Source organism: Eretmochelys imbricata, chromosome 1 (genome assembly GCF_965152235.1).
Source record: "Eretmochelys imbricata isolate rEreImb1 chromosome 1, rEreImb1.hap1, whole genome shotgun sequence".
NCBI lineage: Eukaryota > Metazoa > Chordata > Testudines > Cheloniidae > Eretmochelys > Eretmochelys imbricata.
Window position 1 is genome coordinate 58,549,044 of NC_135572.1, and position 24,471 is coordinate 58,573,514.

Consider the following 24,471-nt stretch of genomic DNA (forward strand, 5'->3'; position numbering starts at 1 on the left):
GTACTCCTTTGGGGAAAAATTGTATGTCTCCTGCTCTATTTTACCTGCATGCTGCCATATATTTCATGTTATAGCAGTCTTGGATGATGACCCAGCCAGCACATATTCGTTTTAAGAACACTTTCACAGCAGATTTGACAAATGCAAAGGTACCAATGTGAGATTTGTAAAAATAGCTACAGTACTCAACCCAGGGTTTAAGAATCTGAAGTGCTGCCCAAAATCTGAGAGGGACGAGGTGTGGAGCATGCTTTCAGAAGACTTAAAAGAGCAACACTCTGATGCGGAAACTACAGAAAATCAACCTTCTGCTGGTGGCATCTGACTCAGATGATGAAAATGAACATGCGTCAGTCTGCTCTGCTCTGGATTATCATCAAGCAGAACCCATCAATAGCATGGAAGCATGTCCTCTGGAATGGTGGTTGAAGCATGAAGGGACATATGAATCTGTAGCACGTATGGCACGTAAATATCTTGCAACACCAGCTACCAGGGGTGGCAGGTTTGTAGAAATTTTGGTGGTGCCCAGAACCTGCCCCCTCCCAAACTCCACCCCCCACCTGCCTAAGGCTCTGGGAGGGAGTTTGGGTGGGGGGAAGAGGTCTGGGGTGCAGGCCCTGGGCTGGGGCAGGGGATTGGGTTGCAGGCTCTGGGAGGGAGATTGGTTGCTGGGTGAAGGCTCTGGATTGGGGCAGCAGGTGAGGGTGATTAATCTTTTTAATCACTTGATGACCCTAATTTTAATCCTATCCTCCAAAGCACTTGCAACCCCTCCCATCTTGGTATCATCCAAACTTGATAAATGTACTCTCTATGCCATTATCTAAATCATTGATGAAGATACTGAACAGAACCAGACTCATAACTCATCTGTGTGGGACCGCACTCGCTGTGTCCTTCCAGCATGACTGTGAACCACTGATAACTACTCTCTGGGATTGGTTTCCCAAACAGTTTTGCACCCACCTTATAGTAGCTCCATCTAGGTTTAATTTCCCTAGTTTGTTTATGAAAAGGTCATGCGAGACAGTATCAAAAGTTTTACTAAAGTCAAGCTATACCACATCCATTTCTCCCCCCCCCCCCCCCCAAGACTTGTTACACTGTCAAAGAAAGCTATCCGGTTGGTTTGACACAATTTGTTCTTGACAAATCCATGCTGACTGTTACTTATCACCTTTTTATCTTCTAGATGTTTTGCAAATTGATTGCTTACTTATTTGCTCCATTATTTTTCCGGGTACAGAAGTTAAGCTGACTGGTTTGTAATTCCCTGGGTTGTCCTTATTTCCCTTTCTATAGATGGGCACTATATATGACCATGGCATTGATTCCATCTATAGCTGTATTATGCCTAGAATTTCAAACAAATGCAGTCAGATGTTTGAATAAACAAGCAATGGCCAATACTGCCCTATGCACTTAATTGTTAATAACACACCTTCAAGCTGAATAGACATCCAAATTGTAGTACTAGATTTCATAGGCTATGTCTACACTACCACTTAAGTCGGCAAAATGTATGTCGCTCAGGGGGTGTGAATATTCCACCCCTTTGAGCGACACAAATTACGCCAGCATAAGTGGTAGAGTGCACAGCACTATGTCAATAGGAGAGCTCCTTCTAGTTTGTTTTCAAATATTTTCTCCCTTCTACAACAAATTTGAAAAAGAACCACAAAAGTGTTATTTTGTCCAAGAATGCTCAATAACATTGTATCATTGTATTAGCTGAACATTTTGACACCTTTATTCTTCAAAGAGATGTTTAGAACAAGTGAAAATCCATAGGCCGTCCTACAACAGCTGGGTAGCTACAGGTATGGGGGTGAGTGTACTGAGCCATAAGCTGCAGCAGTGAAGGGACATGCTACTCAAGATGTGGGGCAGGTGGGAATAATCATGTTGCTTGCAGGGAGGGTACCCCTATTTCACCCCCTTATAGGACTGATACTTTTTACAAAAAGTATGCCCTATGAAGTATCATTTTAAAACATATTATTTGCTGATCATTATGGTTCTGGTAAAATGTGTGGCTGTATGTAAAATCTGATTCCACTATATGATATTACTAAGCCATGTTTTGGAGGGCAGTCGCCCACCAGTTCCCCAGAGACAAAAGGCTAATCAACGTCTCAAGATCAAGTGGACCATCATCTGATTCAGTGGCCAGTCTTCCACAGGAAAGAGGGTGTAGGCAAAAAGTCTACATTTTGATAAAGAAGCACCTTAAGGTTCCTGTCCACACAGACTTTCCCCAGATGATTCTTGTGCAAGACAAAGTGCTCTTAGAGGAGAGGGCAGACACCCCAAATCATCCTTCCCTTTCTCTATACTAATGGCATCAGCACTTGAAAGGAAGCAGCACGGGGAAGGGGGGAGATCCTGACTGAAGGATTCAGCCAGTTAAGACTGTTGGAACTTATGGTGAGAGAGACCTTTGCTTAAAATTCACTTAGCTTGTTAAGTTAGATATTAGTTGCATTTTACCTTTTTATTTAGAATCATAGAATATCAGGGTTGGAAGGGACCTCAGGAGGTCATCTAGTCCAACCCCCTGCTCGAAGCAGGACCAACCCCCTACTAAATCAACCCAGCCAGGGCTTTGTCAAGCCTGACCTTAAAAACCTATAAGGAGGGGGATTCCACCACCTCCCTAGGTAACCCATTCCAGTGCTTCACCACCCTCCTAGTGAAAAAGTTTTTTCCTAACATCCACCCTAAATCTCCCCCACTGCAACTTGAGACCATTACTCCTTGTTCTGTCATCAGTTACCACTGGCACAGTCTAGATCCATCCTCTTTGGAACCCCCTTTCAGGTAGTTGAAAGTAGCTATCAAATCCCTCCTCATTCTTCTCTTCCGCAGACTAAACAATCCCAATTCCCTCAGCCTCTCCTCATAAGTCATGTGTTCCAGTCCCCTAATCATTCTTTATTTGTAATCACTTAAAATCTATCTTTCTGTAGTTAAAACAAATGTATTATCTAAACTGGTGTGTTTGGACTGAAGTGTTTGGGAAACTTCATTTGGGATAACCGGATTTCTGTATATAATTTTCTATTAATTAAATGATGGACTTCATATGAGCGTGTAGTGTCCAGAAGGTTGCTCGGAAGTATAAGACATACATTTCTGGGGGAAAGTCTGGGACTGGGAGTTTGCTCGTGCTGCCTTGCAGTGAAATTCAAGAGTTGCTGGCAACCGGACTTTTACAATATAGCTGAGTGATTTACATGTTGGAGGCTGTGTGAGCAGACCAGGAGTGGTTGCTCTCTCAGTTGAGCAGTGAGAAAGGCACCCCGTGTTGGAGAACTGAGGGGACACAGCTCTCCATCACTCCAGATTGTATCCTGGGGTATGTCACTGGGTTCTTAGTTTTAGAAAATGTTAACTTTCTAAGTAAGCAAACGCAATGTTGCTGATGCTATACGACGTTACTGAGCTCCGCTCGAGGTCGAAGGCTGCTAACTTCTCACTGCAGAGGAAGCCAAGCCTCCTTCAGTCTCTTTGCTCTTGCCCAGGCTGTTTGCATAGCAACCCCGCGCCCAGCAGGAGAGCTGTTCCGGGAGTAGGAAGCGCCGGCAGACAAAGCCGGCTCAGTGCAGCCCGCTTTCCCCACGGCAACTCCAGCCGCAGGGCAAAGGGCTGGCCACAGCCAAGCCCTGCCGTGCGACGTGGGGCAGGCCCTTCCTGACCGGGGCGCCCAGGGAGATGGCGAGCGCCCCTCCGGCCCCGGGGCTGCCGCGCGGAGCGTCTGAAGGGCTCCGGAAACACCACCTGGTAGGCGCCCGCCCCATCCCGGGCTTCCCCCACCCGCCCCTCCAGCCCGTGTCCCCCCCCGCGGGGAACTGGGGGCGCCCCTCCCCGCCGGGCGAGCGCGGGGGGAGGGGCAAGGGTTACGCGCCCGGCGCGCTCTGCCCCTGGCCAGCTCGCGGGCTCCCCGCGCGGCGACGGTGGCGCGGAGACATTGCTTCCGGGCTCCCGACTACATAACAACCACGGCGCATGCGGAGAGGCGGTCCGTTACGCTCTTGCTTTAAGGTTTGTCAGAGCCTGACACCGCCGGCCAATCAGAGCGCAGCGCCTCAGTCTCGTCCGCTTCTGAGGCCGGGGCAAGCACCCAATGGGCGGTGAGAGTGGGCGGGACCTGTCATTCTCCGCGTGAGACCCCGGAGAAGGAGTTCGGTTCCTTGCAGCCGGATCCCGAACAGGGAAAGGGGCGGGGTTCTGGGAGCACGTGACGAGTGTTGGGTTTCTCGCCCCCTCCCGTCGTGTGATCTGGACCGGTCGCGGCAGCGTCCCCCAGGCTCTCAGCCTCCTGCTCCGCGCGCTGCCGGGGTGGCAGCTTCCAGGTGCCTCGTGGCGGGTTCGGGGCAGCAGCGACCCTGCCCCCCGCCGCGGGCCGGGGCTCGGCCGAGCAGGACGCTCCTAGCTCATTTTCAGGTATCCGGCGGGGTGCGGGCTGCTGCGGCTTCCTAGCGCCGGTAACGGGACCGGCCCAGCGCCGCTGCGAACCCGCGGGCGGCCCTGAGCAGGGATAGTAACTAGTGGGGGGGGGGGCCCTCTGCATGCAGCACAGATTAATACCCCCCCTCCCCACCCCCAGGCTGCTCGGGGTCCTAAGCAACAACTGCTTGCTTTGCGTTTGTGTAGCGGTGGCTGCGGCCGGGCCGCGCTCTGCCCTAGCGGGGGTTTCGGGGTGGAGGGGAAGTCTGGGGTGATGGTGGGGAGAGCGTGGGAAAGGGGGGTGATTGGGCGGGTAGCTGCGGAGGGCAGAGCCTTTGACCCCGGGTTGCTCTGTGTGGGGGCTGATCTCCCCCCCCCCCCCTCCGCCCCCCATGGCTCTGTGTGGGGGCTGGTCCTTGCCTGGTGCCTTGTCTATAGCTCCCTCCTGGCCTTGGCTGCTCTCCCCAGAGGTGGCTGCATTTCAGCGCTGCTGTGCTCCGGCTCCCGCGGGCCGGGACCTGGTTGTTACAGATGCTCCGGAGCGACTCCCGGGCGGGCGCCGCGGTGGAGCAGGTTGAACGGTCTATGTCTGGCGGGTCAGCGCTGGAGGCGCCTTTTCTCTACCTGGGGGTTTGGGTGGGTTGCACCTCTCCCCCCCCCCCCAAATTTCTGCGGGAGACATGTAAGAGGGGGTGTTTGCTTTGGATCTGAACTAGTTCTTGCTGTTTCTTGGGTGCTCCAGTAAAACTTAGGAAAAAGGGGAATGAAAAACAGTTTACAGAGCTTTGTGCTTAAGCTCATGGGTGAGCAAATATCTGTTAATGCACAGGGCTCTCTTTGAGACTGCCACAAAAGAAAAAAACAAGAACTTGGGTTCGTGTGATATAGTTGACTTAAACCCTGAACTCCATGACATTCAAATTGAAATTAAGGCTGATGCTCTGCCTAGGGCACTGCAGCTATCCTGTATTGTGTAGCCATTTTAGCGTATATGGTATGTCAAGCCATGCACTGTTCTGATATCTCCCCCATAAATAGAGAATTGTGCTACCTTGGATATAACAGGAGTGAGTTAAAGATGAAGTGACAGCCTTTACCCTTTCACTGCACTGTAAGACTGAATGCTCTTAGAGTTTAAAATACTTGTTTTAATTCCTTGCACTTTTTTGGAATGTGACTGTCTTATGAAATCTCTCATGTTTTTCTGGGGTGTCCTCCACTTCCCTCATTGAACTTTAAGTACTGCCCTTTCTGTTCTCTCCTGCCTCCCACTTTACCTTTCTCTCCATCAAGGACCTCAGTTCTTGAACCCTTCTTTCTTCAGAGAACTCCACAGGATTCTTCAGTACTTGTTAATGCATCTCCATAGATGGATGACATAAATAACTTCTTCACCCTTAAGGGATGAATGTTTTATGACTGCAGTACTCTTAATTTATAAAGGAATAGGCCAGCAATCAAACTGGGATTAGCTGGATGGCATTGCAGAACACTAGTAAGCCAGCTTCTGGCAGAAACCTGAGTAATTCTCCAGTGATTACCTGAAGGAAAGATCAGGAAATACTTAATGTGTCAGAACACACTACTTGAGGAATACATATAGCACCTTACAGACTAACCAATTTATTTGGGCATAAACTTTCGTGGGCTAAAACCCACTTCATCAGGCTCCATGCATCTGACGAAGAGGGTTTTAGCGCACAAAAGTTTATTCCCAAATAAATTTGTTAGTCTGTAAGGTGCCACAAGGACTCCTTGTTGTTTTTGCTGATACAGATTAACATGGCTACCACTCTGAAAGTTGTTACTCTAGGAATGTTTTCTGAAAGGAGTAGGTACTTGATTCAGTACCGAAGAGAGTAAAACTGGTAATTAGTCACAGAAAGGTACTTGACACTAACAACCATGTTATTTTGCTGTGATAGCTATATTATTCAGGTTTCAGAGTAATAGCCGTGTTAGTCTGTATTTGCAAAAAGAAAAGGAGTACTTGTGGCACCTTAGAGACTAACCAGTTTATTTGAGCTCAAATATTTATGCTCATAAATTGGTTAAGCTATATTATTATTATTTTCAAATTTGAGTAGTAAAGATAATGAAATATGTCATAATTTAGAGTATTGCTGTTGTATAAGATAAAGAAACCATTATATTTACTGTACAGACTCTGAACTGTATTAGCCAGTATAGAAGCATATAACTTTTTCACCAAAGAGCCATATAAGAGTGTAGGGTTACAAAAGTCCTGGGAGGTTGTTCCCTTGTTCCTGGTATGCAAGTGTCTTAGAGTCATAGAAGATTAGGGTTGGAAGAGACCTCAGGAGGTCATCTAGTCCAACCCCCTGCTCAAAGCAGGACCAACCCCAACAAAATCATCCCAGCAGGGCTTTGTCAAGCTAGGCCTTAAAAACCTCTAAGGATGGAGATTCCACCATCATAGGATTCTTACTCTAATCCTATGAGCACAGATGCTTTTTAAATGAAATAAGTGCTGTTTAGGAAAGACCGAAATAAAGGTAAAGGTGGTGGAGTAGCACTGTATATCAATGATGAGATAGAATGTAAAGAAATAAGAAGCGATGAAATGGATATGACTGAGTCTGTCTGGGCAAAAATTAAATTGGGGAAGAAAACTATTAGAGCCTCCCCTGGGATAGTGCTTGGGGTGTGCTATAGACCGCCGGGATCTAATTTGGATATGGATAGAGCCCTTTTTAATGTTTTTAATAAAGTAAATACTAATGGAAACTGTGTGATCATGGGAGACTTTAACTTCCCAGATATAGACTGGAGGACGAGTGCTAGTAATAATAATAGGGCTCAGATTTTCCTAGATGCGATAGCTGATGGATTCCTTCAGCAAGTAGTTGCTGAACCGACTAGAGGGGATGCTATTTTAGATTTGGTCTTGGTGAGTAATGAGGACCTCATAGAGGAAATGGTTGTAGGGGATAATCTTGGCTCAAGTGATCATGAGCTAATTCAGTTCAAACTGAATGGAAGGATTAACAAAAATAAATCTGCAACTAAGGTTTTTGATTTCAAAAGGGCTGACTTTCAAAAATTAAGGAAATTAGTTAGGGAAGTGGATTGGACTGAAGAATTTATGGGTTTAAAGGTAGAGGAGGCCTGGGATTATTTTAAATTAAAGCTGCAGAAGCTATCGGAAGCCTGCATCCCAAGAAAGGGGAAAAAATTCATAGGCAGGAGTTGTAGACCAAGCTGGATGAGCAAGCATCTTAGAGAGGTAATTAAGAAAAAGCAGAAAGCATATAGGGAGTGGAAGAAGGGAGGGATCAGTAAGGCAAGCTACCTTATTGAGGTCAGAATATGTAGGGATAAAGTGAGACAGGCTAAAAGTCAAGTAGAGTTGGACCTTGCAAAGGGAATTAAAACCAATAGTAAAAGGTTCTATAGTCATATAAATAGGAAGAAAACAAAGAAAGAAGAAGTGGGACCGCTAAAAACTGAGGATGGAGTGGAGGTCAAGGATAATCTAGGCATGGCCCAATATCTAAACAAATACTTTGCCTCAGTCTTTAATAAGACTAAAGAGGATCTTAGGGATAATGGTAGCATGATAAATGGGAATGAGGATATGGAGGTAGACATCACCATATCTGAGGTAGAAGCGAAACTCAAACAGCTTAATGGGACTAAATCGGGGGGCCCAGATAATCTTCATCCAAGAATATTAAAAGAATTGGCACAAGAAATTGCAAGCCCATTAGCAAGAATTTTTAATGAATCTGTAAACTCAGGGGTTGTACCGTATGATTGGAGGATTGCTAACATAGTTCCTATTTTTAAGAAAGGGAAAAAAAGTGATCCAAGTAATTATAGGCCTGTTAGTTTGACATCTGTAGTATGCAAGGTCTTGGAAAAAATTTTGAAGGAGAAGGTAGTTAAGGACATTGAAGTCAATGGTAATTGGGACAAAATACAACATGGTTTTACAAAAGGTAGATCGTGCCAAACCAACCTGATCTCCTTCTTTGAGAAAGTAACAGATTTTTTAGATAAAGGAAACGCAGTGGATCTAATTTACTTAGATTTTAGTAAGGCGTTTGATACGGTGCCACATGGGGAATTATTAGTTAAATTGGATAAGATGGGCATCAATAGGAATATTGAAAGGTGGATAGGGAATTGGTTAAAGGGGAGACTACAACGGGTCCTACTGAAAGGTGAACTGTCAAGTTGGAGGGAGGTTACCAGTGGAGTTCCTCAGGGATCGGTTTTGGGACCAATCTTATTTAATCTTTTTATTACTGACCTGGGCACAAAAAGTGGGAGTGTGCTAATAAAGTTTGCAGATGATACAAAGCTGGGAGGTATTGCTAATTTAGAGAAGGACAGGGATACCCTACAGGAGGATCTGGATGACCTTGTAAACTGGAGTAATAGGAATAGGATGAAATTTAATAGTGAGAAGTGTAAGGTCATGCATTTAGGGATTAATAACAAGAATTTTAGTTATAAGCTAGGGACGCATCAACTAGAAGTAACGGAGGAGGAAAAGGACCTTGGAGTATTGGTTGATCATAGGATGACTATGAGCTGCCAATGTGATATGGCTGTGAAAAAAGCTAATGTCATCTTGGGATGCATCAGGAGAGGTATTTCCAGTAGGGATAAGGAGGTTTTAGTACCGTTATATAAGGCACTGGTGAGACCTCACCTGGAGTACTGTGTGCAGTTCTGGTCTCCCATGTTTAAGAAGGATGAATTCAAACTGGAACAGGTACAGAGAAGGGCTACTAGGATGATCCGAGGAATGGAAAACTTGTCTTATGAAAGGAGACTCAGGGAGCTTGGCTTGTTTAGCCTAACTAAAAGAAGGCTGAGGGGAGATATGATTGCTCTCTATAAATATATCAGAGGGATAAATACCAGAGAGGGAGAGGAATTATTTAAACTCAGTACCAATGTGGACACAAGAACAAATGGATATAAACTGGCCACTAGGAAATTTAGATTAGAAATTAGACGAAGGTTTCTAACCATCAGAGGAGTGAAGTTTTGGAATAGCCTTCCGAGGGAAGTAGTGGGGGCAAAAGATCTATCTTGCTTTAAGATTAAACTCGATAAGTTTATGGAGGAGATGGTATGATGGGATAACATGGTTTTGGTAATTAAATATTCATGGTAAATAGGCCCAATGGCCTGTGATGGGTTTTAGATGGGGTAAGGTCCAAGTTACCTGGGAAAGAATTTTCTGTAGTATCTGGCTGATGAATCTTGCCCATATGCTCAGGGTTTAGCTGATCGCCATATTTGGGGTCGGGAAGGAATTTTCCTCCAGGGCAGATTGGAAGAGGCCCTGGAGGTTTTTCGCCTTCCTCTGTAGCATGGGGCACGGGTCACTTGCTGGAGGATTCTCTGCTCCTTGAGGTCTTTAAACTACAATTTGAGGACTTCAATAGCACAGATATAGGTGTGAGGTTTTTTTTTGTAAGAGTGGTGGGTGAAATTCTGTGGCCTGCGTTGTGCAGGAGGTCAGACTAGATGATCATAATGGTCCCTTCTGACCTAAATATCTATGAATCTATGAATCTATAAGTGTTTGCTTTCTATAGTGCTGGTACTTAGATTGATAACATGCTTGAATTTTTCATTTATGCTGGAAGTTTCCTTCCAACACTTTTTCTTCCCCTACCAACTATCACAGTGTCTGCTAGCTAAATATTTTTGTTCAGCTCATCCTTCTTTCCTGCTCCATGGAAATAGAGATCTAATTTCTTGAGAAATTTGGACTTTGGACATTTCTGTAATAAGTCTGTCTCTTCAAGTGACATCTGTGATGCAGTGGTTGTTGACCACCGCCTTCCATCTCTTGCAGTCATGACAGAGTTGTAAAACTTCCACTCAGGTGGGTAATTAAGGTTTTCAGATCCTTTCTAATGTAAACCCTTAGTCTAAGGAACAGGATTTTTTTCCCTCATATAAAGGTTTTTGGGATCCTACTTTTAAAGAATCTTAGTATAGGAGTGAATGCAGAGATGACATTTGTATCATTATAGCTTTCATTGCACATGAAAGGATCCTAACAAATTAAATATAAAAAGAGTCTTGTCTCTCCCTCATATTTACATAGCAGAGGTTAGGAGAAGTCATGGAGCAACGCAAAAGTTTTTGAAGGAACGTAACATAAGAGAGGGGTTATTGCACCCTTCTAAATTTCAGGTAATTGTAAATAAACACCTGTACATTTTGAGAACCAAATCCATCATTGATCTTCTTGGGAAAACAATCCATAGAAGGGACAAACAATAAGTTTAAAATTACTTCCTCTGTGTTTAGCCAAATTGAAATCAATACGGTCTTAGGAGCTGTTTAGGATAATTGAGCTGCTTCAGAAGTAATGATGATTCAGCTAAACAAAAATCAGCATATTGTAGCCATAATACTATATAAAAATGTTTGGCATTCAACATAGTACTTAAGTACTTTATATAGTTAAAGCTGTTAAAACAGTTATATCTGTTTATAGATAATAACCTAGGATCTAATGCTGACCCCATTTTATTTATCTATCTATCTATCTATCTTGCAGTTACTCAAGGCAAATAGTTAGGAATGTTTAATCAGTGTAAAATTAACAAACTTCATCTCCACACTGGTCAGTGGAGGATATTTAAAAATAAAGCGGAAATGTGCAGGGGTTTAAACATATGATTGTATTCTAGTAACTGCCTTTATGGTAAGGCTTATGTTTGGAACACAAAAGAGCCTTAGACCAAACAAGTACACTTGGAAAGAGTATAAATTAGTGGTATAGGAGAAATTGCACACTTTAAAAATATCTGATTCAAATGTCTAATGGCAATCTTTGTGTTCTTATTGCTCTTTCTTTATGTTTAAGTTGCTATTATAAAATGGCAAAAGTAAGAAATGCCATACGTGTGAGACCGACCCTCTTTAAGCTTGAATTTTCACATTTTTGTTGGTGTATCCCTACTTAATTCTTTTTAAAAATTGGTTAAGTTTCAGTTACTGCACTTGCTCTTGAGTCCCACTGCCAACTCTTACGGTTTTACAACCAGATTTTCATGTTTTTGTTTTGTTCTGGGTTTTTAAGATGTTTCTCTCCCCTGTTAATTTATGAAAGACCTATACAACTAGAGGAAACTGACTAAAATTCCGACCCTCCCAATTTTTCTCTGCAGATGCAGAGCTTTGAATATAGGAACAACAGTTGCAGGATTGGGGTGCAACTGAGGGAAACAGTGGAAGTGGATATACCAACAATACACTAACAAATGCTCAAAGCATATAAGTTTTAAGACTAGAAATGTTTTTCTCTAAACTTGTTCAGTTTGTCCTCTTGGGTGTGTTTCTTGTAATGATAGTAGGTACACCATTTTCATGCAGAAGTGTGTTTAAATTGATTGTGTCCTTTTAAGTATAGTTTAATTAATCTCTATTATAAAATAATGTTAGGAATAGTTTTAAAAAATCAGTTGAAAGCATTTTGTAAATATTTCTGGCATTGACTTTGTAAGGGGATGGAGAGGGAATCCTAAATGCCCAAATGATCCTTCTCCACATCCGTGACAATCAGCTTGCAAAATGTTGTTGTGAAAAGTAAACTAACGAGAAGAATTCATGAGCAGTTCAGTCTTTTCAGATTTGTTCAATCTGTACAAATCTGGATATCTGGGGGTTTTTTTCCTCCCCAGATGTTAATAAAGATACTGGATTTAGCTTCTCTGATGTTTTTAAAATTTTTTATTTTCAGGACAATGTGTAAACGCTTCAGCTTTATTCCCCGCCAGTCTCCTCCTTTTGTTTGGTGAACACTTTTGTTCATTTGTTTGTGTTTCAGTGGAGCTGAAATTACCATGGCTTTTTTGTTTTTGTCCTTGTTTGAGCACTAGTACATTGGATCATTTCAAAGATGTCATCACAGCCCTGGGAATGGAGTGAATGGACTTATGCTCCTTCTGCTGGCTAGTTCTGCCATAGTGGAACACAAAGCATTGCAGGTCCTGAAAACTCTTACTTTAAATTGTTTGTTTGTCAGTGGATCAGATGACAAGAATGAAAATGGATATTTGGAATCTGGAGGACTTTATCATTGCTTGCCATCAGTTTGATCTTTTGAGAGGGCCTAGAATGAAAATATTAACTTGTTCATATGCTATTTTTCCAGGAATATTTTGGTACAGTAATTTTTAAATGTGCACTTCAGGTGCGATGCTGAATCTGATACATGGATGAAGTTCAGAATCTTCCTAGATCCTCCTTAAAACTGACCTCTGCCATGATGCCTTCAAATCCTGTAATGTCTGTTTTCACCTGTTGTGTCTTCTCTTATACTTAGAATATAAGCTCCTCAAGGCAAGGACTGTCTTTGTTATGTTTGTATAGTGTTTAGCACAGTGGGCTGAGGCCTCTAGGGGTTGCCACAATACAAATAAATAATCAAACGTTACATTTCTGATGAAAGTGGACCTGGAAAAGATCACCAAATAAGGTAGTTTCCAGAGTAGCAGCCGTGTTAGTCTGTATTCGCAAAAAGAAAAGGAGTACTTGTCGCACCTTAGAGACTAACAAATTTATTTGAGCATAAGCTTTTGTGAGCTACAGCTCACTTCATCAGACGCATTCAGTGGAAAATACAGTGGGGAGATTTATATACATAGAGAACATGAAACAATGGGTGTTACCATACACACTGTAACCAGAGTGATCACTTAAGATGAGCTATTACCAGCAGGAGAGAGGGGGCGCAGGGGGGAACCTTTTGTAGTGATAATCAAGGTGGGCCATTTCTAGCAGTTGACAAGAACGTTTGAGGAGCAGTGGGGGGGGGGGGAGGGATGAACATGGGGAAATAGTTTTACTTTGTGTAATGACCCATCCACTCCCAGTCTCTATTCAAGCCTAAGTTAATTGTATCCAGTTTGCAAATTAATTCCAATTCAGCAGTCTCTCGTTGGAGTCTGTTTTTGAAGTTTTTTTGTTGAAGAATTGCCACGTTTAGGTCTGTAATCGAGTGACCAGAGAGACTGAAGTGTTCTCCAAGTGGTTTTTGAATGTTATAATTCTTGACGTCTGATTTGTGTCCATTTATTCTTTTACGTAGAGACTGTCCAGTTTGGCCAATGTACATGGCAGAGGGGCATTGCTAGCCCATGATGGCATAGATCACATTGGTGGATGTGCAGGTGAACGAGCCTCTGATAGTGTGGCTGATGGGATTAGGCCCTATGATGGTGTCCCCTGAATAGATATGTGGACACAGTTGGCAACGGGCTTTGTTGCAAGGATAGGTTCCTGGGTTAGTGGTTCTGTTGTGTGGTTGCTGGTGAGTATTTGCTTCAGGTTGGGAGGCCAGTCCTTGCTTACAGACAGCCCGTCTTCCAAGATCTGTGAGAGTGATGGGTCGTCCTTCAGGATAGGTTGTAGATCCTTGATGATGCGTTGGAGAGGTTTTAGTTGGGGGCTGAAGGTGATGGCTAGTGGAGTTCTGTTATTTTCTTTGTTGGGCCTGTCGTGTAATAGGTGACTTCTGGGTACTCTTCTGGCTCTGTCAATCTGTTTCTTCACTTCAGCAGGTGGGTATTGTAGTTGTAAGAATGCTTGATAGAGCTCTTGTAGGTGTTCGTCTCTGTCTGAGGGATTGGAGCAAATGCGATTGTATCATAGAGCTTGGCTGTAGACAATGGATCGTGTGGTGTGGTCTGGATGAAAGCTGGAGGCATGTAGGTAGGAATAGCGGTCAGCAGGTTTCTGGTATAGGGTGATGTTTATGTGACCATCTCTTATTAGCACCGTAGTGTCCAGGAAGTGGATCTCTTGTGTGGACTGGTCCAGGCTGAGGTTGAATGTGGGATGGAAATTGTTGAAATCATGGTGGAATTCCTCAAGGGCTTCTTTTCCATGGATCCAGATGATGAAGTTGTCATCAATGTAGCGCAAGTAGAGTAGGGGCATTAGGGGACGAGAGCTGAGGAAGCGTTGTTCTAAGTCAGCCATAAAAATGTTGGCATACTGTGGGGCCATGTAGGTACCCATAGCAGTGCTGCTGATTTGAAGGTATACATTGTCCCCAAATGTGAAATAGTTATGGGTGAGGCCAAAGTCACGAAGTTCAGCCACCAGGTTTGCCGTGACATTATCGGGGATACTGTTCCTGACGGCTTGTAGTCCATCTTTGTGTGGAATGTTGGTGTAGAGGGCTTCTACATCCATAGTGGCTAGGATGGTGTTTTCTGGTACTCTGGTTACAGTGTGTATGGTAACACTCATTGTTTCATGTTCTCTATGTATATAAATCTCCCCACTGTATTTTCCACTGAATGCATCCGATGAAGAGATCTGTAGCTCACGAAAGCTTATGCTCAAATAAATGTTAGTCTCTACGGTGCCACAAGTACTCCTTTTCTTTTTGTAAATAAGGTAGTGTTATCCTGTTCCACAATTTGTCGTAGTATGGATGGATTCTGAAGGATGCGCATTCATCCCTATGCTTTCATAGCTGTGTAGTTTCCTCTGGGCTGTTCCTGCAAAAATAAAAATAATAAATGATTTACGCAAAGAGCCTTGCACAGGAATCTGAGGTTGTATTTAGAATATGGTGAGGGATGGGACAAAAATAATATATTGCAAATTGTCTACATAGAACATAAGAGCAGCCATACTGAGTCAGACTAAAGGGCCATCAAGCCCAGTATCCTGTTCTCTGACAGTGGCCAATGGCAGGTGCCTCAAGGGGAGTTAACAGACAGGTAATCATCAAGTGATCAATGCCCTGTCACCCAATCCCAGATTCTGGCAAACAGAGGCTAGGGACACCAAATAGTTCCTGGAAGGTTTGCTTCACCCACTGTCAGAGGATTCAGAAACTAAGTGGGACATTACTTTGATAACAGGCGTAACTATAAGCTGACATCTTTCCAAAACAAGTTTTTATTCCCCTGTATGGAAGTTTTATACTGTCTTTAGAGAGGAAAAGGATGGACCTGTGACCAGGTTGGGAATTAATTTTCCTTCAACAACAGAGGAACTTGTAGTGTACAACTAATAGAAACTAACAGAAACAGTTAGGCGCTCTTAAAGCTATCAAAGCAGTAGGTCAGATATTGTGAAATAATGAGCTTTAAAGGAAGTATGATTAATTTAGGCTTAATCAAAAACAAAAAGAGCCCTGACATTAATGTAAAAAAATGCCAATTCATAACAAAATACTGTAGCAAACTGCACCATCTACTGGCAATAGCTAACCACTGCAGTGACGTGGGTGTGGGAAACCCACCATAATAAAGGGTACTGTACTCTCATATCACCTAGCAGGCAGGAAGCCGTTAACTAGGACATCTGTAAATTTTTAATTGGTCACTATATTTCAGAGAGATTTGAGGGTTGTGAATTGGTAAACACAATTTCATTATAGCAAATGGTCAAGAAAGAAACTAGAAAATTATAGGCAAAGGACTCATTTGTGATGGGAGGGAAAAAAATTCTTGAAACTAATTTAAGAAGAATAATGGTAAGCCTTGGACAATCACACTTTTAGAGAGAGGGAATTCATATTTGAATAACCTGCTGGAGTTCTTGTTAAATACTACCACTATGGATGAGAAATGCAGGGACTATAATGGAGCTAGATTTTTTTTTTTTTTTTTTTTTTGGAAAAGCATTTGACAAGATCCCATGTCAGAGATCCGTGGATAAAATCAGATTATATGATGTGGAATAGAAAACTAAACTGAAGATCAAGAGAAGAAAACCAGTTTTTTGTTTGTTACCCACAAAAGCTTATGCCCAAATAAATTTGTTAGTCTTTAAGGTGTCACCGGACTCCTTGTTGAGTAATGTATGGTATCTTTCTTGCTTGAGATGCTCAAGTGGGGTACATAAGGAGTCCATTTTAGAACGCTGTTCCAACATATAGTAAAATAGGCAATTATGGTTAATAGCACATCTTAATGGCCAGTGAATTTTTAGTCCTCCTGAGAGTGCATGTTAGTCACACTGGTGTCTTCAGTTACTTGCTACAGAAGCCAGAAAAGAAATATCCATGTTAATAGATTTCACTCTAAAATAAATGTTTTAAAATGAGACTTCCAAATTTGCAGTTAATGTTAGGAGTGCTACAGTTAATAAAAAAAACCAATGTAGCTGTTCTTTAAAATATTTTGATCATATAGGTGGTAGCACCATTAGATGGTAAATAAATTGGTCACTTGTAAAAATATTAAGTATCGGAGCAAGGGGCTAGACAAAGGCTTAGTCTGTACTTAAAAATTAGAAGAAAAATATCACACCATGAGCACCATAGTTAGCTCAACCTAACCCCCAGTGTAGATGCAGCTAGGTCAACAGAAGAATTCTTCTGTTCAACTAGCTGCTGCCTCTTGGAAAGGTGGATTAATTATATCAATGGGAAAACCCCTTCCCTCATAGCTGCAGCTGTGCTGCTGAAGTGCTTGTAGTTTAGAGGTAGCCTTAAAATATAAAGGCTGCTAAGAGGTGTACTGACAAAACAGTGGACAATCAATCCTGGACATGCAAGGTGAATCTGAAGTTTCAGTGAGCCCAGATACCTTTCTTAGCTATTGCTGTGTAAAAAGTTGATCTCAAGGGATTCCTTCTACTCTTGAAAATAACAGGCAGACTTAGCTTTAATTTCATTCCATGACAAATCTGTTTGTAACCTCTTTTCCATAGCACTTTGCATCTTTGAGTAGATTCGAGGTCTTGTATTGCTCAAGCTTGTCTGTATTCTTATAGTGTTTGCCTCCAGTCTTTTTACTTGTGTGTGCCAAATAGAGTGTGCACAAGAGCCTATCTCTTGAATCATGTGGGTAGTTTGTCTGCAAATATGCCAAGTAAACTCAGAGGTCAGCCATGAATTCCTAGGAATTGTAAGGGTATGCATTGCAGTAAAAGACCTGTGGCAGCAAGCCTCTGAGTCTGGATCAGCTCTCATGCTACTGTGCTTAAAATAGTAGTGTAGACATTCGGGCTTGGGCTGGAGCCTGAGCTCCAATACCCTCATTTCCTCTCCTTTCTCCCACCCCTCTCCTTCCCCACTGGGTTTTGGAGCCCATCCCCAGCCCAAACATTTACACTGCTGTTTTTAGCCGGGTAGTGTGAGCTTGAGTCAGTTGACCGGGGTTTAGAGACTTGCTGCCTTGAGTTTTTGTTTTTTGCAGTTTAGACGTACTTTTATAGACCACCATTTCATAGAAAGCAACATGTTCTGGGTTGAAATTATGTTTGTTGCTGTGATCTTTATAACTCAAATACATTTAAAGGTAGTAATTCATCTACTGAAGAAAGTTTTTAACAAAAAAAAAGAAAAAAGAAAAGCTTTCCTAATGGCTTGTCAACGGAATGTACATGATTGCCAAATCTATGCATGTAGGAGGAAATCCTAATAGATTAAGGCCAGAAGAATCTTTTATGATGATCTAGTCTGACCTCCTGAATAACACCAGTGAACGCAAAAAGAAAAGGAGTACTTGTGGCACCTTAGAGACTAACCAATTTATTTGAGCATAAGCTTTCGTGAGCTACAGCATTCCTGACTCAAAATCCACTGAGCAAGCGAGTTGATCATGTTCCTTTCCCAAAGCTTGTTGCTGAATTAAAATTTGTCTATCTGTCCTAAAGCACTTATAGTGTGTAAGAGTGGTTTTCAAACTTTTTCTGGTGACCAGTTGAAGAAAAGTGTTGATGCCCACAACCCAACAGAGCTGGGGATGAGGGGTTTAGGGTGTGTGTGGGGGGCTCTGGGCTTGGGTTGGGGTGCGGGAGGGGGTCAGGGCTTTCAGTTGGGGGTGCAGGCTCTGGGTCGGGGATGAGGGGGGTTCGGGGTGCAGGAAGGGGCAGGGGATCAGGGCATGGGGTTGGGGCGTGGGCTTAACTTGGGTGGCTCCCGGTCAGCGGCGCAGTTGGGGTGCTAAGGCAGGCTTCCTGCCTGTCCTGGCACCACGGACCGCACTGCACTGCGCTCCGGAAGCGGCCAGCAGCAGGTCTGGCTCCTAGGTGGAGGCGCACAAGCGGCTCCGCGTGGCTCTAGGTCACAGACACTTCGCCCCCTGCCTGCCCCAGCATCCAGTGGGAGTGTAGAGCTGGTGCTTGGGGCTGGGCAGCGTGCAGAGCCCCATGGGCACCACGCTCCCCCTACCTAGGAGCTGGACCTGCTCCTGGCCGCTTCCGGGGTTCAGTGCGGTGTCAAAACAGGTAGGGACTAGCCTGCCTTAGCTGGGCAGCACCGCCGACAGGACTTTTAATGGCCTGGTTGGCGGTGCTGACCAGAGCCGCCACGACCGAGTGTCTTACAGTACTGGGTTGTGACCCGCAGTTTGAAAACCACTGGTGTAAAAGTCTTATATATAATTGTTTGGTTGCCATTTTGTATCTAGCAGGAGCTGCTTCTTTAGTTGGGAGCAAATACAAATAGCATATCCTCTACAGCTGGAGAGGTCTAAGAGATACGTTATCCGCTGACTAGACCTTTCCCCTCTTCACATAGAGTAAACAGGATGTTGGACTGCAATGGTAGAGGAATTCAGTATAAATCAAAGGTGATGGTTTATAAGAGAGAGCGTGATTCTAAGTATGGTGCTGTGTGTGCAGTCTAGGTTAAAGATTTGTCGAAGTTGGTAAACGATTCTGAGGTTTTTTAGATCTTGGCAACTAACTAGCTTCCAATAGATAATTGTTACTGATTAAGAGAGTTTAAATGCAAGCTCATTGTTTAGCTGTATAAATTACAGTAATGTGTAGGTCTTTCTGGTGTTTAGTTTTGAAAGAACTTTGTAAACAAGCTTTTGTGGAATGAGTAATAACTATATAGAGACTATATACACTTGAAATCTAGGCCACAGTTTTCAGATATAGTAGCCTAAAGTTAGGCTCCTAAATCCATATGTGGGCACCTATGTTGTTTTTTCAAGAGTGCTGGGTATCTAGCAGCCTCCTCTTGGGTGCTCAGTGCTCTTGAAAATGAGGTAGATGCCTTCCTATGAATTTAGGAGTCTTACTTTAGGCTACTATTTTTGAAAAATCTTTGTTGTAGTCAACTTTTAAAAAATGTATTAAAAGTAGTTTCAGGTACTAAATTCGCTGCTGAGAGGTTTACCAACTTCTGCCTTTTTTTAAAAAAGATAGGAAAACAGCTAAATGTATATATTCCTGTTATTGCGTGAAGATCCAGGAACACAAAAGGACGAACTAAGTATACTGAAAGTACGGTCAAATGCACAAAGTAAACAAATAAAATAAACATACAACTTTTTTGCTCTTATAATTTTAGGTGGTGGTTGCATTATTAGTCACTTTTTTTAACCTGATGTTGGAGGTGTCCCTTTAAAACATGTACATGAATACTTATGATTTTATAGCCTTTAAATATCTTGTCAAAGATTTAGAGATAAGGTTGTCATGGTTTCATAGCTTTTTTTACATTAAAAAACAATAACAAACTATTTACAGTAACTGAGTGTTGAAACTTGTCCTATGCATTGCTCCGCAGCTTAGGGTCACAGTTTACCTAGGATGGCTGCTTATTTAGGACTTCCCTCCATTAAAGAATTCCACCGAAACATTTCCATTGGTTTAGCTGCATTGATGACAGCCCTCCCTGTAGGTAAGGTAAGGATGCCAGAAGTTACCATCAGTGCCAAATTAGCTCCTGCAGCTGAACTGAGAGTATCCTCAATGGAGAACTTGTTGGTAAAATTCTGTATCATAAATGTGGCCTTTGATTCACTGTCTCTCAAGGTAAGTAGACAAAGGGGAAGCAAAGTCTCTCAGATTTGAAGGGACAAGCCCAAGGTCACACAGTGCTTCAGTGGCAGAGTGGGTCTTGTTAGGTTTTTAAAAGTTTTATAAACTATCTGGTCAGGGTGGTAGATGACACTTGCATTCCTAACTACTGAACTATTTACATGCATCTGCTTTTCATTCTTTCTTCCATTTTGAGCCTACAAAAGGTCCTCTGGACAAAGCAGGCTCTTCGGTGTGGGCCTTCTCTTACATTTAAATTAATGTAATTTTCCTTTCCAAATCTCGAGGATTTTTTGAGGTTTTGCAGTAAACTAACTCTGGTAAGAAGAGTTTGCCTAAGATGACTGTAAACACAGAATGAAGCACAATAGTATTGTCGACTCTGAGCATTCAGCTATTGTGTCTCGCCCCAACCAATCATGACATTAAAAAAAGGGTTCTTTGTTTTTCAAGCATTTAGTCTTGGGTCTCATTTTCAGTCTTTCCTGCACAACCATGCAGGCTAGCAACTTTCATCTTAAAAAGCTGAGATTCTCATGTAATAGCTTGACTCAAGAATGTGGGGCTTCAAGAAAAACACCTAAAATTGTGAGATTTTGCAACATCCAGAATAAATTTTTCAGATTTGTATTTTGGTACTTGACCACGTGCTAAAGTCATAAACAGCCAGTCCAGATAATTTACATGACTTGGCTTATAGCGTTAATCTCATGTGAAAGTAATTTTTAGGTTTTATATAGCACTTCATTGTGTAGTGTTCTGAACATTTAACTCTTCATTCTCTACGTGGCAGAGGCAAGTGTATTCCCCATTTTACAACCACATATGTCTTTAATTCTGAGTACCATCAACTTCTGTCACTCTGGCTTCTGATTAGGAATAGTCTTCCTGAGTCGGAGTAGTTAGTAGTTGATGTGTTTAATCTGCACAGGCAGACCCACTGACTCCATTGAGGCTCCATACAGATACAGGGGTCCGCTCACTCAGAGTGACTTCCTGCATCAGAACTCTAGTTGATAACTGAGAGCTGCACAGTTGTGAAACTTTTGTGATGGACTATAATCAATAATACTGCATTTAACAGAATGTAGCTACGCAATCTGATTTTTTTTTTTTTTGAGGAACATAATCTCTTGTTTTATTGTAGGCTGAGCTTGTAGTGCCAGCTGTAGTTAAGGTCGCCTAATACTTGCCATTATAAGAACTTGTTTTCAGCTGCTTGTAACTCTTGCAAACTTTAACTGTTCATTCAATTTTTGAAAAATTTCAGCTAGAGCAGTTAATTCATTTCCAAGTGTGAGTTGAGCAAACAATGTGTCTCTCCGTAATATTGGAAAAAATGCTTAAATCCATTTAATTGAGAAGCTCTAGCACTTCTTTGTGTTGGAGTAGACACATAAAATTTGGCAGTGAGATTGTGTGGTGTCAGGGGAGGTGCCTTTTCTTCAAGTGTCCTGAACATATTTACACTCTTGAGTTGCACTGACAGCTTGGACAGTGCAGTGTTCTGGTTGTAGTATGGGTTAGAATGTTCACAAACCCCTCCTGCACCCTTAATGTTCTAACACATTCTGAGGGTGTGGCTATAAAAGGGAGCCTGGCTCTGGTTGCTGCCTCACTTCCTTCCAACTGCAACGGTGAATGTACACAGACCTCTCCAGATTGCAGGGATCCATCGATATAAAATAATCTTTCCATTCTTAGATTAGTTAGTAGTTAATAGTTTTAGAGTAAGCTCGTTTTAGAAATAGGTTTAGATTAAGTTTCAGTGTAAAGTAAGTTACTTATACAATATCATGGTAGATTTGAAGATCAAGAAACATTGTTTTAAAGGGTGTTTGTCATGCCCGGCTGTCTTCGCCACATCTGATGTGCATGTTCAGTGCTGAAATGCCTAGGAGAAAGGCATTCTTGTTCGTATTGTACTATTTGGGGCCCTCCTCAGCCCCACAGAGCTAGACAAGACTTCAGGCTCTTCTGTTACAAGAAACTTTTGTCGGTCAAGCCTCTGGGATCAGATACTTCTAAACAGATATCTGATACCTCACTTTAGGAAGGAATCTGGGGTAACTTAAGACTTTTGATATAAATCAGTGTGTAAATTTACCAGTATTCTTCCCCAACCATGGGCATGTAAGGGCAAATCTAAATTACATTATTTAGACACAGAGAATGCATTCTGATCTGAACAGAACTAAAGACTTTAGGTCCTCTGCTACATTGTTTATATCATATGTTGGTCAAGGGTCAAGCTGTCTCTGCCCATTCCCTGTCAGTGGGTCAGACAGTATATAGAGGACCTTTATAAAAGTTCTTCACTCTCTCCTCCTGCAGTTCTTAAATTTCATTCTACCAGTGAAGTTGCTACATCTGTAGCATATGGTAGACATGTTCCCATTATTGAAATATGTAAATATGGAGTTCAGCTCACACTTTCACTAAACAGTGTGCCTTTTTAGATTTGGCAGCCAGATCTGATGCACAGTTTGCCAAAGTGGTACTTCAGTTGTTTTGTTTAATTAGGACTCAGTGTTCCTACATCCACCTTTTATGTACTCTTTGCCAAACTGTCCCAAGAGTAGGAATATTCAGAGGATTCTTGAAGGAAATGGAGGTTACTTGTAACTGTAGTTCTTCGAGATGGACTCTACATACTTCCATTCCCTGCCCACCTTCCCCTCTTCTGTGGAGTCCCAATTAAGGTTATCACTGGATTCTGTAATAGGGATGGAAGAAACTGAGGCCACTTGTGTCACCAAGCCCTTTTGATAGCCATGCCCTCAGAATGGGCTAGAATATCTAGGGAAGTGGGGAGAAGGGCATGTGAGCACTCTAATCGACCCTGATAGCAGAAGTTCCACTAGCCAAGCTGCACCAGTTGGCGCATCCCAAGAGTGTGAACTTGCTGATTGACTCTGCATAAAGTATGGTTACAAGTAACTAACCTTCATTTACTCTGTGTGGAAAATAGTCAAAACTTGGCCAAGTTACACATTTTTGAAAAAACTCAGACTTGTAAGTTTGGAAGCTATGTCTTCTGAAGATTCTTTATGCACTAAGCATGCTCCAGCTAAGGGCTGCAGGGACTGAGCAGGACTTTTCTTGCAATTGCTCCTCTTGGTGTCCTGAAATGCTATGGTATCAGGAACTGGGAGTAGGGGGATTCTCTTCCTGGGCACCCGAAGTAGAAGCAGTGAGAGCAGGGAAGCATGGATGGGGGGGTGGGGTGGGGTGGAAAGCCTGTCTTGAATTCAGAGGGATGAGAAATGGGAGGAGTGAGGGAGGAGAAAATGGGATTGTGGGGTGGGAGGTTGCAGGAGCCAGAAAGTGGGGGAGGAAGAAAGGGAGCAGCTGGAAGGGGTTGGATAGGAGCTGAGGAGGACAGGATATAGGTTGCACTTCTTAACTGAGTGTTTGACTCTGCAATTTTAACTCTTTTAACATAGTCTTTTAGGTATAATAGATATTATGTTAACAGTATTATTTCTATGTGACGGTACCCAGGGTCATGAGGCACCTCACCACCATCTGCCTATAGCGTGAGGAAGTGTTGTCTGTACCTTCTGTGGGTCAGCTCCTTGAAATCACCAGCCTCTGGCAATCCAGACCTCTGCAGGCCTTGCTGTGCCTGTACCACGTAGTTATAGGCATACATCAATTCCTGAGTCTTCTGAGCATTCCCTGTAGTGCCCAGCTCCTTATCCACTGAGCACTCAGAATTACTAGGCCTACTGTTCCCAAAGGAACAGTAAACACCAACTTATACCTTAGAACACAGCTTTGTTAAACACTTAATTTTTTTCACTATAAATGCATCTGTTTACTGTTAAAGAACTGACATTGAAGTGAATAAGAATATTGGAAACAAATGGTTACATATAAAACAATCGTAAAACACTTTCTAGAGACTAAACATAACTAACAGGTGAACATCTTGTTTAAAGAAGCTAGTCTCACCCAAGGTTCTTTCCAGCATTTTCAACCAAGTGTGGTTGAGATCCCTCTTGCATGAAGCAAACTCATTATCCATTTGCTTCCATAGTGAAGGATGCTAGGGTGTCTTCTTTGTCCCCCAGATTACTAGAGCAGACCTTGGGTGTCCAGACAGTGGTGTAACCAGGTGGAGAAAACAGGGGGAGCGGTGATGATAAAGGCACCACCCGCTTGTACTCACCCGGCGATGCTCCAGCTGTTTGGCGGCAGGTCGGGCGGCGCTCCGGGTCTTCAGTGGCACTGAAGGACCCAACGCCGAAGTGAGTAAAAATTAAAAAA

At 42.8% G+C, this 24,471-nt stretch overlaps 1 protein-coding gene across 5 annotated transcripts in view; it reads left to right on the top strand.

Moving 5' to 3' along the window:
* Positions 1-4,293: 4,293 nt before the first annotated feature.
* Positions 4,294-24,471, top strand: part of RCBTB1 (RCC1 and BTB domain containing protein 1) — a 51,384-nt gene continuing 31,206 nt past the window's right edge. For 2 of the 5 annotated variants that reach the window (XM_077811214.1, XM_077811223.1), the window contains exon 1: positions 4,294-4,449. The gene's annotated coding sequence lies outside the window, so the exon portion shown is untranslated. The remainder of the gene's footprint in view (positions 4,450-24,471) is intronic. The other 3 variants (XR_013345316.1, XM_077811203.1, XM_077811191.1) reach the window with 2 other exon arrangements.